Raw genomic sequence first — 15,530 nt, 5'->3', positions numbered from 1 at the left:
ATAGTAATTAAATTTATTCCTTTGAAGTAGGGAAAAATTGGCTTTACGCAAAAACTGTAACCATAGAGCTTCCCACCAGCCAAATATGCATGTAGTATAGTTGTTTCATTCCATTACTCTCTATGTGTTACCTTGCCAGCATATTCCATGTGCTGACCCGTTTTCGGGCTGCAACGTTAATGTTGCAGACTTTTCAGACGACGATTAAGGAGTTTTTAGGTCGTGGTTCTATACTCAGTGATGCCGTTGGAGTTGATGGACTCACTTATCTTCCAAGCCTTCCGCTGTTATCGTTATTAGATGGCCTTAAGCCATATTTATTGTAATAAGTTCTCTTTTGAGACACTCGATGTAATAAGTGTGTGATTGCTACTCTGCTATATATCCTTCGAGTACTGTGTGGTGTTAGCATTACTGATCCAGGGATGACACCGGAGCACAGAGATCAGACTGTTTGAGGTCTGGTCGCTACATGCATCTTATGCAATAAAGAGACAACCATAAGGCTTATGCCAGTTGCCGATAACTTCAACAAAACATGATCATCTTATACAACAACTTATATCTCATCACGTCTTGACCATATCGCATCACAACATGGCCTGCAAAAACAAGTTAGACGTCCTCTACTTTGTTGTTGCAAGTTTTACGTGGCTGCTACGGGCTGAGCGTTCTTACCTATGCATCAAAACCATAATGATAGTTTGTCAAGTTAGTGTTGTTTTAACCTTCTCAAGGACTGGGCGTAGCCACACTCGGTTCAACTAAATTTGGAGAGACTGACACCCACTAGTCACCTGTGTGCTTAGCACGGCGGTAAAACCAGTCTCGCGTAAGCGTACGCGTAATGTCGGTCCGGTCCGCTTCATCCAACAATACCGCCGAACCAAAGTGTGACATGCTGGTAAGCAGTATGACTTATATCGCCCACAACTCACTTGTTTTCTACTCGTGCATATTACATCAACGCATAAAACCTGGCTCGGATGCCACTGTTGGGGAACGTAGTAATTTAAAAAAATTTCCTACGCACACGCAAGATCATGGTGATGCATAGCAACGAGAGGGGAGAGTGTTATCCACGTACCCTCGTAGACCGAAAGCGGAGCGTTAGCACAACGCGGTTGATGTAGTCGTACGTCTTCATGATCCGACCGATCAAGTACCAAACGCACGGCACCTCCGAGTTCAGGACATGTTCAGCCCGATGACGTCCCTCGAACTCCGATCCAGCCGAGGGTTGAGGGAGAGTTTCGTCAGCACGACGGCGTGGTAACGATGTTGATGTTCTATCGACGCAGGGCTTCACCTAAGCACCAGTACAGTATTATCGAGGTGGACTATGGTGGAGGGTGGCACCGCACACGGCTAAAAGATCAACTTGATCAATTGTTGTGTCTATGGGGTGCCCCCTTCCTCCGTATATAAAGGGGGGGAGGAGGAGGGGGCCGGCCAAGAGAAGGAGGCCCGCCCAAGGGGGGGAAATCCTACTCCAAGTAGGTTTTGCCCCCCTTTCCTATTCCAACTAGGAGAAGGGGGAAGGAGGAGGTGGAGAGAAGGAAGGAGAAGGGGGGCCACGCCCCCTCCCCTTTCCCAATTCGGATTGGGGCAAGGGGGGCCGTGCGCCACCTCCTGCTGCCTCTCCTCTTCCACCACTTTGTGCCCATGAGGCCCAATAACCCCTGGGGGGGTTCCGGTAACCCCCCGGTACTGCGGTTTTTATCCGATAACCCCCCGGAACCATTCCGGTGTACGAATATAGTCGTCCAATATATAAATCTTCATGTCTCGACCATTTCAAAACTCCTCGTCATGTCCGTGATCACATCCGAGACTCCGAACAACCTTTGGTACATCAAAACTCATAAACTCATAATATAACCGTCATCATAACTTTAAGCGTGCGGACCCTATAGGTTCGAGAACTATGTAGACATGACCGAGACACGTCTCCGGTCAATAACCAATAGCGGAACCTGGATTCTCATATTGGCTCCTACGTATTCTACGAAGATCTTTATCGGTCAAACCGCATAACAACATACGTTGTTCCCTTTGTCATCGGTATGTTACTTGCCCGAGATTCGATCGTCGGTATCTAAATACCTAGTTCAATCTTGTTACCGGCAAGTAACTCATTAGTCACATTTCTTGCAAGGCTTATAGTGATGTGCATTACCGAGAGGGCCCAGAGATACCTCTCCAACAATCGGAGTGACAAATCCTAATCTCGAAATACGCCAATCCAACAAGTACCTTCGGAGACACCTGTAGAGCACCTTTATAATCACCCAGTTACGTTGTGACGTTTGGTGGCACACAAAGTGTTCCTCCGGTAAACGGGAGTTGCATAATCTCATAGTCATAGGAACATGTATAAGTCATGAAGAAAGCAATAGCAACAAACTAAACGATCAAGTGCTAAGCTAACGGAATGGGTCAAGTCAATCACATCATTCTCCTAATGATGTGATTCCGTTAATCAAATGACAACTCGTGTCTATGGTTAGGAAACATAACCATCTTTGATCAACGAGCTAGTCAAGTAGAGGCATACTAGTGACACTCTGTTTGTCTATGTATTCACACATGTATTATGTTTCCGGTTAATACAATTCTAGCATGAATAATAAACATTTATCATGATATAAGGAAATAAATAATAACTTTATTATTGCCTCTAGGGCATATTTCCTTCAGTCTCCCACTTGCACTAGAGTTAATAATCTAGTTCACATCGCCATGTGATTTAACATCAATAGTTCACATCACCATGTGATTAACACCCATAGTTCACATCGTCATGTGACCAACATCCAAAGGGTTTACTAGAGTCAATAATCTAGTTCACATCGCTATGTGATTAATACCCAAAGAGTTCTAAGGTGTGATCATGTTTTGCTTGTGAGGGAAGTTTAGTCAACGGTCTGCCACATTCAGATCCGTATGTATTTTGCAAATTTCTATGTCAACAATGCTCTGCACGGAGCTACTCTAGCTAATTGCTCCCACTTTCAATATGTATCCAGATTGAGACTTAGAGACATCTGGATCAGTGTCAAAACTTGCATCGACGTAACCCTTTACGATGAACCTTTTGTCACCTCCATAATCGAGAAACATATGCTTATTCCACTAAGGATAATTTTGACCAATGTCCAGTGATCTACTCCTAGATCACTATTGTACTCCCTTGCAAAACTCAGGGCAGGGTATACAATAGATCTGGTACACAGCATGGCATACTTTGTAGAACCTATGGCTGAGGCATAGGGAATGACTTTCATTCTCTCTCTATCTTCTGTCGTGGTCGGGTTTTGAGTCTTACTCAACTTCACACCTTGTACCACAGGCAAGAACTCCTTTTTGACTGTTCCATTTTGAACTACTTCAAAATCTTGTCAAGGTATGTACTCATTGAAAAATTTATCAAGCGTCTTGATCTATCTTTATAGATTTTGACGCTTAATATGTAAGCAGCTTCACCGAGGTCTTTCTTTGAAAAAACTCCTTTCAAACATTCCTTTATGCTTTGCGGAATAATTCTACATTATCTCTGATCAACAATATGTCATACATATACTTATCAAAAATGTTGTAGTTCTCCCACTCACTTTCTTGTAAATACAGGCTTCACCTCAAGTCTGTATAAAACTATATGCTTTGATCAACTTATCAAAGCGTATATTCCAACTCCGAGATGCTTGCACCAGTCCATAGATGGATCGCTGGAGCTTGCATATTTTGTTAGTACCTTTAGGATTGACAAAACCTTCTAGTTGCATCATATACAACTCTTCTTTAATAAATCCATTAAGGAATGCAGTTTTGTTTATCCATTTGCCAGATTTCATAAAATGCGGCAATTGCTAACATGATTCGGACAGACTTAAGCATAGATACGAGTGAGAAATTCTCATCGCAGTCAACACCTTGAACTTGTCGAAAACCTTTTTGCGACAATTCTAGCTTTGTAGATAGTAACACCACTATCAGCGTCCGTCTTCCTCTTGAAGATCCATTTAATCTCAACAGCTCGCCGATCATTGGGCAAGTCAATCAAAGTCCATACTTTGTTCTCATACATGGATCTCATCTCAGATTTCATGGCCTCAAGCCATTTCGCGGAATCTGGGCTCATCATCGCTTCCTCATAGTTCGTAGGCTCGTCATGGTCAGGTAACATGACCTCCAGAACAGGATTACCGTACCACTCTGGTGCGGATATCACTCTGGTTTACCTATGAGGTTTCGGTAGTAACTTGATCTGAAGTTTCATGATCATCATCATTAGCTTCCTCACTAATTGGTGTAGGTGTCACAGGAACCGGTTTCTGTGATCAGCTACTTTCCAATGAGGGAGCAGGTACAGTTACCTCATCAAGTTCTACTTTCCTCCCACTCACTTCTTTCGAGAGAAACTCCTTCTCTAGAAAGGATCCATTCTCAGCAATGAATATCTTGCCTTCGGATCTTGTGATAGAAGGTGTACCCAATATTTTCTTTTGGGTATCCTATGCAGACACACTTCTCCGATTTGGGTTTGAGCTTATCAGGTTGAAACCTTTTCACATAAGCATTGCAACCTCAAACTTTAAGAAACGACAGCTTTGGTTTCTTGCCAAACCATAGTTCATACGGTGTCGTCTCAACGGATTTAGATGGTGCCCTATTTAACGTGAATGTAGCTGTCTCTAATGCATAACCCCAAAACGATAGTGGTAAATCGGTAAGAGACATCATAGATCGCACCATATCTAACAAAGTACGGTTACGACGTTCGGACACACCATTACACTATGGTGTTCCAGGTGGCGTGAGTAGTGAAACTATTTCACATTATTTAACTGAAGGCCAAACTCGTAACTCAAATATTTTACTTCTACGATCATATCGTAGAAATTTTTATTTTTGTTACGATGATTCTCCACTTCACTCTGAAATTCTTTGAACTTTTCAAATGTTTCAGACTTGTGTTTCATCAAGTAGATATACTCATATCTGCTCAAATCATCTGTGACGATCAGAAAATAATGATACATGCCGCGAGCCTCAATATTCATCGGACCACATACATCAGTATGTATGATTTCCAACAAATCTGTTGCACGCTCCATTGTTCAAGAGAACGGAGTCTTAGTCATCTTTGCCCATGAGGCATGGTTCGCAAGCATCAACTGATTCATAATCAAGTGATTCCAAAAGCCCATCAACATGGATTTTCTTCATGCGCTTTACACCAATATGACCTAAACGGTAGTGCCACAAATAAGTTGAACTATTATTATTAACTTTGCATCTTTTGGCTTCAATATTATGAAAATGTGTATCACCACGATCAAGATCCAACAAACCATTTTCATTGGGTGTATGACCATTGAAGGTTTTATTCATGTAAACAGAACAATAATCATTCTCTAACTTACATGAATAACTATATTGCAACAAACATGATCCAATCATATTTATGCTCAACGCAAACACTAAATAACATTTATTTTAGGTTTAACACTAATCCCGAAAGTATAGGGAGTGTGCGATGATGATCATATCAATCTTGGAACCATTTCCAATACACATCGTCACTTCACCCTTAACTAGTCTCTGTTCATTCTACAACTCCTGTTTCGAGTTACTATTCTTAGCAACTGAACTAGTATCAAATACTAAGGGGTTGCTATAAACACTAGTAAAGTACACATCAATAACATGTATATCAAATATACATATGTTCGCTTTGCTATCCTTCTTATCCGCCAATTACTTGGGGTAGTTCCGCTTCCAGTGACCAGTCCCTTTGCAGTAGAAGCACTCAGTTTTAGGCTTAGGTCTAGACTTGGTTTTTTCACTTGAGCAGCAACTTGCTTGCCGTTCTTCTTGAAGTTCCCCTTTCTTCCCTTGGTCCCTTTACTTGAAACTAGTGGTTTTTTTACCATCAACACTTGATGTTTTTCTTGATTTCTACCTTCATCGATTTCAGCATCACAAAGAGCTTGGGAATAGTTTCCGTTATCCCTTGCATATTATAGTTCATCATGAAGTTCTACTAACTTGGTGATGGTGACCAGAGAATTCTGTCAATCACTATCTTATCTAGAAGGTTAACTCCCACTTGATTCAAGCGATTGTAGTACCCAGACAATCTGAGCACATGCTCACTGCTTGAGCTATTCTCCTCCATCTTTTAGCTATAGAACTTGTTGAAGACTTCATATCTCTCAACTCGGGTATTTGCTTGAAATATTAACTTCAACTCCTGAAACATCTCATATGGTCCATGATGTTCAAAACGTCTTTGAAGTCCCGATTCTAAGCCGTTAAGCATGGCGCACTAAACTATCAAGTAGTCATCATATTGAGCTAGCCAAACGTTCATAACATCTGCATCTGCTCCTGCAATAGGTTTGTCACCTAGTGGTGCATCAAGGACATAATTCTTCTGTGCAGCAATGAGGATAAACCTCAGATCATGGATCCAATCCGCATCATTGCTAGTAACATCTTTCAACTTAGTTTTCTCTAGGAACATATCAAAAATAAAACATGGTAGCTAAACCGCAAGCTAGTGATCTACAACATAGATATGCTAATACTACCAGGACCAAGTTCATGATAAATTTAAGTTCAATTAATCATATTACTTAAGAACTCCCACTTAGATAGACATCACTCTAATCCTCTAAGTGATCACGTGATCCGTATCAACTAAACCATGTCCAATCATCACGTGAGATGGAGTAGTTTCAATGGTGAACATCACTGTGTTGATCATATCTACTATATGATTCACACTCGACCTTTCGGTCTCAGTGTTCCGAGGCCATATCTGCATATGCTAGGCTCGTCAAGTTTAACCTGAGTATTCTACGTGTGCAAAAACTGGCTTGCACCCGTTGTAGATGGACGTAGAGCTTATCACACCTGATCATCACGTGGTGTCTAGGCACGACGAACTTTGGCAACGGTGCATACTCAGGGAGAACACTTTTATCTTGAAATTTAGTGAGAGATCATCTTATAAAGCTACCGTCGAACTAAGCAAAATAAGATGTATAAAAGATAAACATCACATGCAATCAAAATATATGTGACATGATATGGCCATCATCATCTTGTGCCTTTGATCTCCATCTCCAAAGCATCGTCATGATTTCCATCATCACCGGCATGAAACCATGATCTCCATCATCTTGATCTATATCAATGTGTCGTCACATGGTCGTCTCGCCAACTATTGCTCTTGCAACTATTGCTATCGCATAGCGATAAAGTAAAGCAATTATTTGGCTCTTGCATCTTATGCAATAAAGAGACAACCATAAGGCTTCTGCCAGTTGCCGATAACTTCAACAAAACATGATCATCTTATACAAAAACTTATATCTCATCACGTCTTGACCATATCACATCACAACATGCCATGCAAAAACAAGTTGGGCGTCCTCTACTTTGTTGTTGCAAGTTTTACGTGGCTGCTACGGGCTGAGCAAGAACCGTTCTTACCTACGCATCAAAACCACAATGATAGTTTGTCAAGTTAGTGTTGTTTTAAACTTCTCAAGGGTCGGGCATAGCCACACTCTGTTCAACTAAAGTTGGAGAAACTGACACCCGCTAGTCACCTGTGTGCATAGCACGGCGGTAATACCAGTCTCGCGTAAGCGTACGCGTAATGTCGGTCCGGGCCGCTTCATCCAACAATACCGCCGAACCAAAGTGTGACATGCTGGTAAGCAGTATGACTTATATCGCCCACAACTCACTTGTGTTCTACTCGTGCATATCACATCAACGCATAAAACCTGGCTCTGATACCACTGTTGGGGAACGTAGTAATTTCAAAAAAATTCCTACGCACACACAAGATCATGGTGATGCATAGCAATGAGAGGGGAGAGTGTGTCCACGTACCCTCGTAGACCGAAAGTGGAAGCGTTAGCACAACACGGTTGATGTAGTCGTACATCTTCACGATCCGACCAATCAAGTACCGAACGCACGGCACCTCCGAGTTCAGCACACGTTCAGCCCGATGACGTCCCTTGAACTCCGATCCAGCCGAGTGTTGAGGGAGAGTTTTGTCAGCACGACGGCATGGTGACGATGTTGATGTTCTACTGACGCAGGGCTTCGCCTAAGAACCGCTACAGTATTATCGAGGTGGACTATGGTGGAGGGGGGCACCGCACACGGCTAAAAGATCAACTTGATCAATTATTGTGTCTATGGGGTGCCCCCCTCCTCCGTATATAAAGGGAGGGAGGAGGAGGGGGCCGGCCAAGAGGAGGAGGCGCGCCCAAGGGGGGGGCAATCCTACTCCAAGTAGGTTTTGCCCCCCTTTCCTATTCCAACTAGGAGAAGGGGGAAGGAGGAGGTGGAGAGAAGGATGGAGAAGGGGGGCCGCGCCCCCTTCCCTTTCCCAATTCGGATTGGGGCAAAGGGGTCGTGCACCACCTCCTGCTGCCTCTCCTCTCCCACCACTTTGGGCCCATGAGGCCCAATAACCCCAGGGGGGTTCCGGTAACCCCCCGGTACTCCGGTATATATCCGATAACCCCCGGAACCATTCCGGTGTCCGAATATAGTCGTCCAATATATCAATCTTCGTGTCTCGACCATTTCGAGACTCCTCGTCATGTCCTTGATCACATCCGGGACTCCGAACAACCTTCGGTACATCAAAACTCATAATATAACCATCATCGAAACGTTAAGCGTGCGGACCCTATGGGTTTGAGAACTATGTAGACATGACCGAGACACGTTTTCGGTCAATAACCAATAGCGGAACCTGGATGCTCATATTGGCTCCCGCATATTCTACGAAGATCTTTATCTGCCAGACCGCATAACAACATACGTTGTTCCCTTTGTCATCGGTATGTTACTTGCCCGAGATTCGATCGTCGGTATCTCAATACCTAGTTCAATCTCGTTACTGGCAAGTCTCTTTACTCGTTCCATAATACATCATCCCGCAACTAACTCATTAGTTGCAATGCTTGCAAGGCTTAAGTGATGTGCATTACCGAGAGGGCCCAGAGATACCTCTCCGATAATCGGAGTGACAAATCCTAATCTCAAAATACGCCAACCCAACAAGTACCTTTGGAGACACCTGTAGAGCACCTTTATAATCACCCAGTTACGTTGTGACGTTTGGTGGCACACAAAGTGTTCCTCCGGTAAACGGGAGTTGCATAATCTCATAGTCATAGGAACATGTATAAGTCATGAAGAAAGCAATCGCAACAAACTAAACGATCAAGTGCTAAGCTAACGGAATGGGTCAAGTAAATCACATCATTCTCCTAATGATGTGATCCCATTAATCAAATGACAACTCATGTCTATGGTTAGGAAACATAACCATCTTTGATCAACGAGCTAGTCAAGTAGAGGCATACTAGTGACACTCTGTTTGTCTATGTATTCACACACGTATTATGTTTCCGGTTAATACAATTCTAGCATGAATAATAAACATTTATCATGATATAAGGAAATAAATAATAACTTTATTATTGCCTCTAGGGCATATTTCCTTCAGTCTCCCACTTGCACTAGAGTCAACAATCTAGTTCACATCGCCATGTGATTTAACATCAATAGTTCACATCGTCATGTGACCAACACCCAAAGGGTTTACTAGAGTCAATAATCTAGTTCACATCGCTATGTGATTAATACCCAAAGAGTACTAAGGTGTGATCATGTTTTGCTTGTGAGGGAAGTTTAGTCAACGGGTCTGTCACATTTAGATCCGTATGTATTTTGCAAATTTTTATGTCAACAATGCTCTGCACGGAGCTACTCTAGCTAATTGCTCCCACTTTCAATATGTATCCAGATTGAGACTTAGAGTCATCTGGATCAGTGTCAAAACTTGCATCGACGTAACCCTTTACGACGAACCTTTTGTCACCTCCATAATCGAGAAACATATCCTTATTCCACTAAGGATAATTTTGACCAATGTCCAGTGATATACTCCTAGATCACTATTGTACTCCCTTGCAAAACTCAAGGCAGGGTATACAATAGGTCTGGTACACAGCATGGCATACTTTATAGAACCTATGGCTGAGGCATAGGGAATGACTTTCATTCTCTCTCTATCTTCTGTCGTGGTCGGGTTTTGAGTCTTACTCAACTTCACACCTTGTAACACAGGCAAGAACTCCTTTTTGACTGTTCCATTTTGAACTACTTCAAAATCTTGTCAAGGTATGTACTCATTGAAAAACTTATCAAGCGTCTTGATCTATCTCAATAGATCTTGATGCTCAATATGTAAGCAGCTACACCGAGGTCTTTCTTTGAAAAAAAATCCTTTCAAACATTCCTTTATGCTTTGCAGAATAATTCTACATTATCTCCGATCAACAATATGTCATACATATACTTATTAGAAATGTTGTAGTGCTCCCACTCACTTTCTTGTAAATACAGGCTTCACCTCAAGTCTGTATAAAACTATATGCTTTGATCAACTTATCAAAATGTATATTCCAACTCCGAGATGCTTGCACCAGTCCATAGATGGATCGCTGGAGCTTGCATATTTTGTTAGTACCTTTAGGATTGACAAAACCTTCTGGTTGCATCATATACAACTCTTCTTTAATAAATCCATTAAGGAATGCAGTTTTGTTTATCCATTTGCCAGATTTCATAAAATGCGGCAATCTCTAACATGATTCAGACAGACTTAAGCATAGATATGAGTGAGAAATTCTCATCGTAGTCAACACCTTGAACTTGTCGAAAACCTTTTTGCGACAATTCTAGCTTTGTAGATAGTAACACTACTATCAGCGTCCGTCTTCCTCTTGAAGATCCATTTAATCTCAATGGCTCTCCGATCATTGGGCAAGTCAATCAAAGTCCATACTTTGTTCTCATACATGGATATCATCTCAGATTTCATGGCCTCAAGGCATTTCGCGGAATCTGGGCTCATCATCGCTTCCTCATAGTTCGTAGGCTCGTCATGGTCAAGTAACATGACCTCCAGAACAGGATTACCGTACCACTCTGGTGTGGATATCACTCTGGTTTACCTACGAGGTTTTGGTAGTAACTTGATCTGAAGTTACATGATCATCATCATTAGCTTCCTCACTAATTGGTGTAGTAGTCACAGGAACATATTTCTGTGATGAACTACTTTCCAATAAGGGAGTAGGTACAGTTACCTCATCAGGTTCTACTTTCCTCCCACTCACTTCTTTCGAGAGAAACTCCTTCTCTAGAAAGGATCCATTCTTAGCAATGAATATCTTGCCTTTGGATCTTGTGATAGAAGGTGTACCCAATATTTTCTTTTGGGTATCCTATGAAGACGCACTTCTCCGATTTGGGTTTGAGCTTATCAGGTTGAAACTTTTTCACATAAGCATTGCAGCCTCAAACTTTAAGAAACAACAGCTTAGGTTTCTTGCCAAACCATAGTTCATACGATGTCGTCTCAACGGATTTAGATGGTGCCCTATTTAACGTGAATGTAGCTGTCTCTAATGCATAATCCCAAAACGATAGTGGTAAATCGGTAAGAGACATCATAGATCGCACTATATCTAATAAAGTACGGTTACGACGTTCGGACACACCATTACACTATGGTGTTCCAGGTGGCGTGAGTAGTGAAACTATTTCACATTGTTTTAACTGAAGGCCAAACTCGTAACTCAAATATTTTACTTCTGCGATCATATCGTAGAATTTTTTATTTTTGTTACGATGATTCTTCACTTCACTCTTAAATTCTTTTAACTTTTCAAATGTTTCATACTTGTGTTTCATCAAGTAGATATACTCATATCTTCTCAAATCATCCGTGAAGATCAGAAAATAATGATACCTGCCGCGAGCCTCAATATTCATCGGACCACATACATCAGTATGTATGATTTCCAACAAATCTGTTGCTCGCTCCATTGTTCTGGAGAACGGAGTCTTAGTCATCTTGCCCATGAGGCATGGTTCGCAAGCATCAACTGATTCATAATCAAGTGATTCCAAAAGCCCATCAACATGGATTTTCTTCATGCGCTTTACACCAATATGACCTAAACGGCAGTGCCACAAATAAGTTGCACTATTATTATTAACTTTGCATCTTTTGGCTTCAATATTATGAAAATGTGTATCACCACGATCGAGATCCAAGAAACCATTTTCATTGGGTGTATGACCATTGAAGGTTTTATTCATGTAAACAGAACAATAATTATTCTCTAACTTACATGAATAACCGTATTGCAATAAACATGATCCAATCATATTTATGCTCAACGCAAACACTAAATAACATTTATTTTAGGTTTAACACTAATCCCGAAAGTATAGGGAGTGTGCGATGATGATCATATCAATCTTGGAACCATTTCCAATACACATCGTCACTTCACCCTTAACTAGTCTCTGTTCATTCTGCAACTCCAGTTTCGAGTTACTATTCTTAGCAACTGAACTAGTATCAAATACTGAGGGGTTGCTATAAACACTAGTAAAGTACACATCAATAACATGTATATCAAATATACCTATGTTCACTTTGCCATCCTTCTTATCCACCAATTACTTGGGGTAGTTCCGCTTCCAGTGACCAGTCCCTTTGCAGTAGAAGCACTCAGTTTCAGGCTTAGGTCTAGACTTGGTTTTTTTCACTTGAGCAGCAACTTGCTTGACGTTCTTCTTGAAGTTCCCCTTTCTTCCCTTTGTCCCTTTACTTGAAACTAGTGGTTTTTTTTACCATCAACACTTGATGTTTTTCTTGATTTCTACCTTCATCGATTTCAGCATCACAAAGAGCTTGGGAATCGTTTCCGTTATCCCTTGCATATTATAGTTCATCACGAAGTTCTACTAACTTGGTGATGGTGACTAGAGAATTCTGTCAATCACTATCTTATCTGGAAGATTAACTCCCACTTGATTCAAGCGATTGTAGTACCCAGACAATCTGAGCACATGCTCACTGCTTGAGCTATTCTCCTCCATCTTTTAGCTATAGAACTTGTTGAAGACTTCATATCTCTCAACTCGGGTATTTGCTTGAAATATTAACTTCAACTCATGAAACATCTCATATGGTCCATGACGTTCAAAACATCTTTGAAGTCCCGATTCTAAGCCGTTAAGCATGGCGCACTAAACTATCAAGTAGTCATCATATTGAGCTAGCCAAACGTTCATAACATCTACATCTGCTCCTGCAATAGGTTTGTCACCTAGCGGTGCATCAAGGACATAATTCTTCTATGCAGCAATGAGGATAAACCTCAGATCACGGAACCAATCCGCATCATTGCTACTAACATCTTTCAACTTAGTTTTCTCTAGGAACATATCAAAAATAAAACAGGGGAGCTAAACGCGAGCTATTGATCTACAACATAGATATGCTAATACTACTAGGACTAAGTTCATGATAAATTTAAGTTCAATTAATCATATTACTTAAGAACTCCCACTTAGATAGACATCCCTCTAATCCTCTAAGTGATCACGTGATCCATATCAACTAAACCATGTCCGATCATCACATGAGATGGAGTAGTTTTCAATGGTGAACATCACTATGTTGATCATATCTACTATATGATTCACGCTCGACCTTTCGGTCTCAGTGTTCCGAGGCCATATCTGCATATGCTAGGCTCGTCAAGTTTAACCTGAGTATTCTGCATGTGCAAAAACTGGCTTGCACCCGTTGTAGATGGACGTAGAGCTTATCACACCCGGTCATCACGTGGTGTCTGGGCACGACGAACTTTGGCAATGGTGCATACTCAGGGAGAACACTTTTATCTTGAAATTTAGTGAGAGATCATCTTATAAAGCTACCGTCGAACTAAGCAAAATAAGATGTATAAAATATAAACATCACATGCAATCAAAATATATGTGACATGATATGGCCATCATCATCTTATGCCTTTGATCTCCATCTCCAAAGCATCGTCATGATTTCCATCATCACCGGCATGACACCATGATCTCCATCATCTTGATCTATATCAATGTGTCGTCACATGGTCGTCTCGCCAACTATTGCTCTTGCAACTATTGCTATCGCATAGCGATAAAGTAAAGCAATTATTTGGCTCTTGCATTGTAACAACCCAAATTTTCAATTTGGAATGTTATACATTAGATCATCATGCATATCATATTTTATTTTGCTTTTGGTTTTGATCCTAGAAAATCCAAAGCAACTCAAGGACCCACGGAGAGAGTTGGGGATTTCGTTATTTACATATTTGAGTTTTCTCAAATTTTGTAAACAGGATCATTTGATTTTATTTATTTTATCATCAATTATTTCTATTACAAAAATATGAGAGAGGGAATAAAATGACTTTCCCAAAATATAGAAATGTTGAGGATTTAATAAAAAAATCAAATAAGATTTATTTTGGAGTTTTTCGGTATTTTTATTTGAATTTAGGAAAAATGCGCATTTTTCAAAATTGTATTTAGGGACCAAATAAATGTTCACTTTATCGGGCTTGATTTTAGAAACCCGGGAAAATTTATTTCAGGATTTTTGGAGTCCGTTTAGTATTTCTTTTTTTTCCGAGCGTAACTATTTAAAAAAAAAGAGCGGAACCGACTATGGGCCGTACTCGGCCAGGACTCCCCTGGCCGGGCCTTTATAAGCCGGGGCAAGCCAGCCCGAAGGCCAGCCGCCTCGAAACCCTAGGCCCAGCCGCCGCCAGCCGCCGCCGCCGCCCCGCCGCCGATCCGCCGGAGCCGCGCGTCGCCCGAGGTTCGCCGCCCTCGAAATCCATGCCGTTTTTTTTAGGAAAAAAAATTCCGTTCGACGTTTTTCTTTTTCGTCGGATTTTTCCGTGATTATTTTCTGATCGCGATTTCTGATCCGATTTTCGTTTTAGTATAACTTTTCGCTCGTTTATCGGAATCAGGCGATTCAAGTGCCTGGAGTTTCGTCTTGAAACCCTCTTTCCGAATAATCAACTTAAACAAATTTTTGCTACTGTAAAATTTGACTTAGATCCCGATTACTAGAACGAAGTTGTTTTCTTTCGCCGTTTGATTTATTTTGCTTCGTTTGATTTGATTCTTTTTGCAAACCAGGGTTCTTAAGTTGAACTTTCTGGTTAGATCTTCTATTTGAGTTTTACCTGTGCATTAGATGAGTACTTATTGTATGCTTGTTTGTTTGTCTGCGATAGAATACCTGGAGTGCGCCGCCTGTTACTTTGAATCTCTAGGTTTTGCGGATCATCAGCAAGGCAAGTAACACTTTGATCATACTTTTTTTCTACAACCCAGTTTTGTTGCATTAGATCAATCCTCACACATTGCATGATTAGGATCTAATTAAATTGTGGGATGGGAAGTAGATGAGGTAGTACCTATTACCTGTTTATTATCAAACCTTTGGGAGTTATTTTCTACGTTTGCTTATCATGCCATGCTATGCTAGTAGACGTGGATTGGGTGAGTGATATCCATGACAGATGTGAGATTGTTAATTAATGGTTTATCTAAGGTGGCAA

The sequence above is a fragment of the Triticum urartu genome, chromosome 3 (genome assembly GCF_003073215.2).
Source record: "Triticum urartu cultivar G1812 chromosome 3, Tu2.1, whole genome shotgun sequence".
NCBI classification, from domain to species: Eukaryota; Viridiplantae; Streptophyta; class Magnoliopsida; order Poales; family Poaceae; genus Triticum; species Triticum urartu.
Note: the sequence above shows the minus strand (reverse complement) of the source record.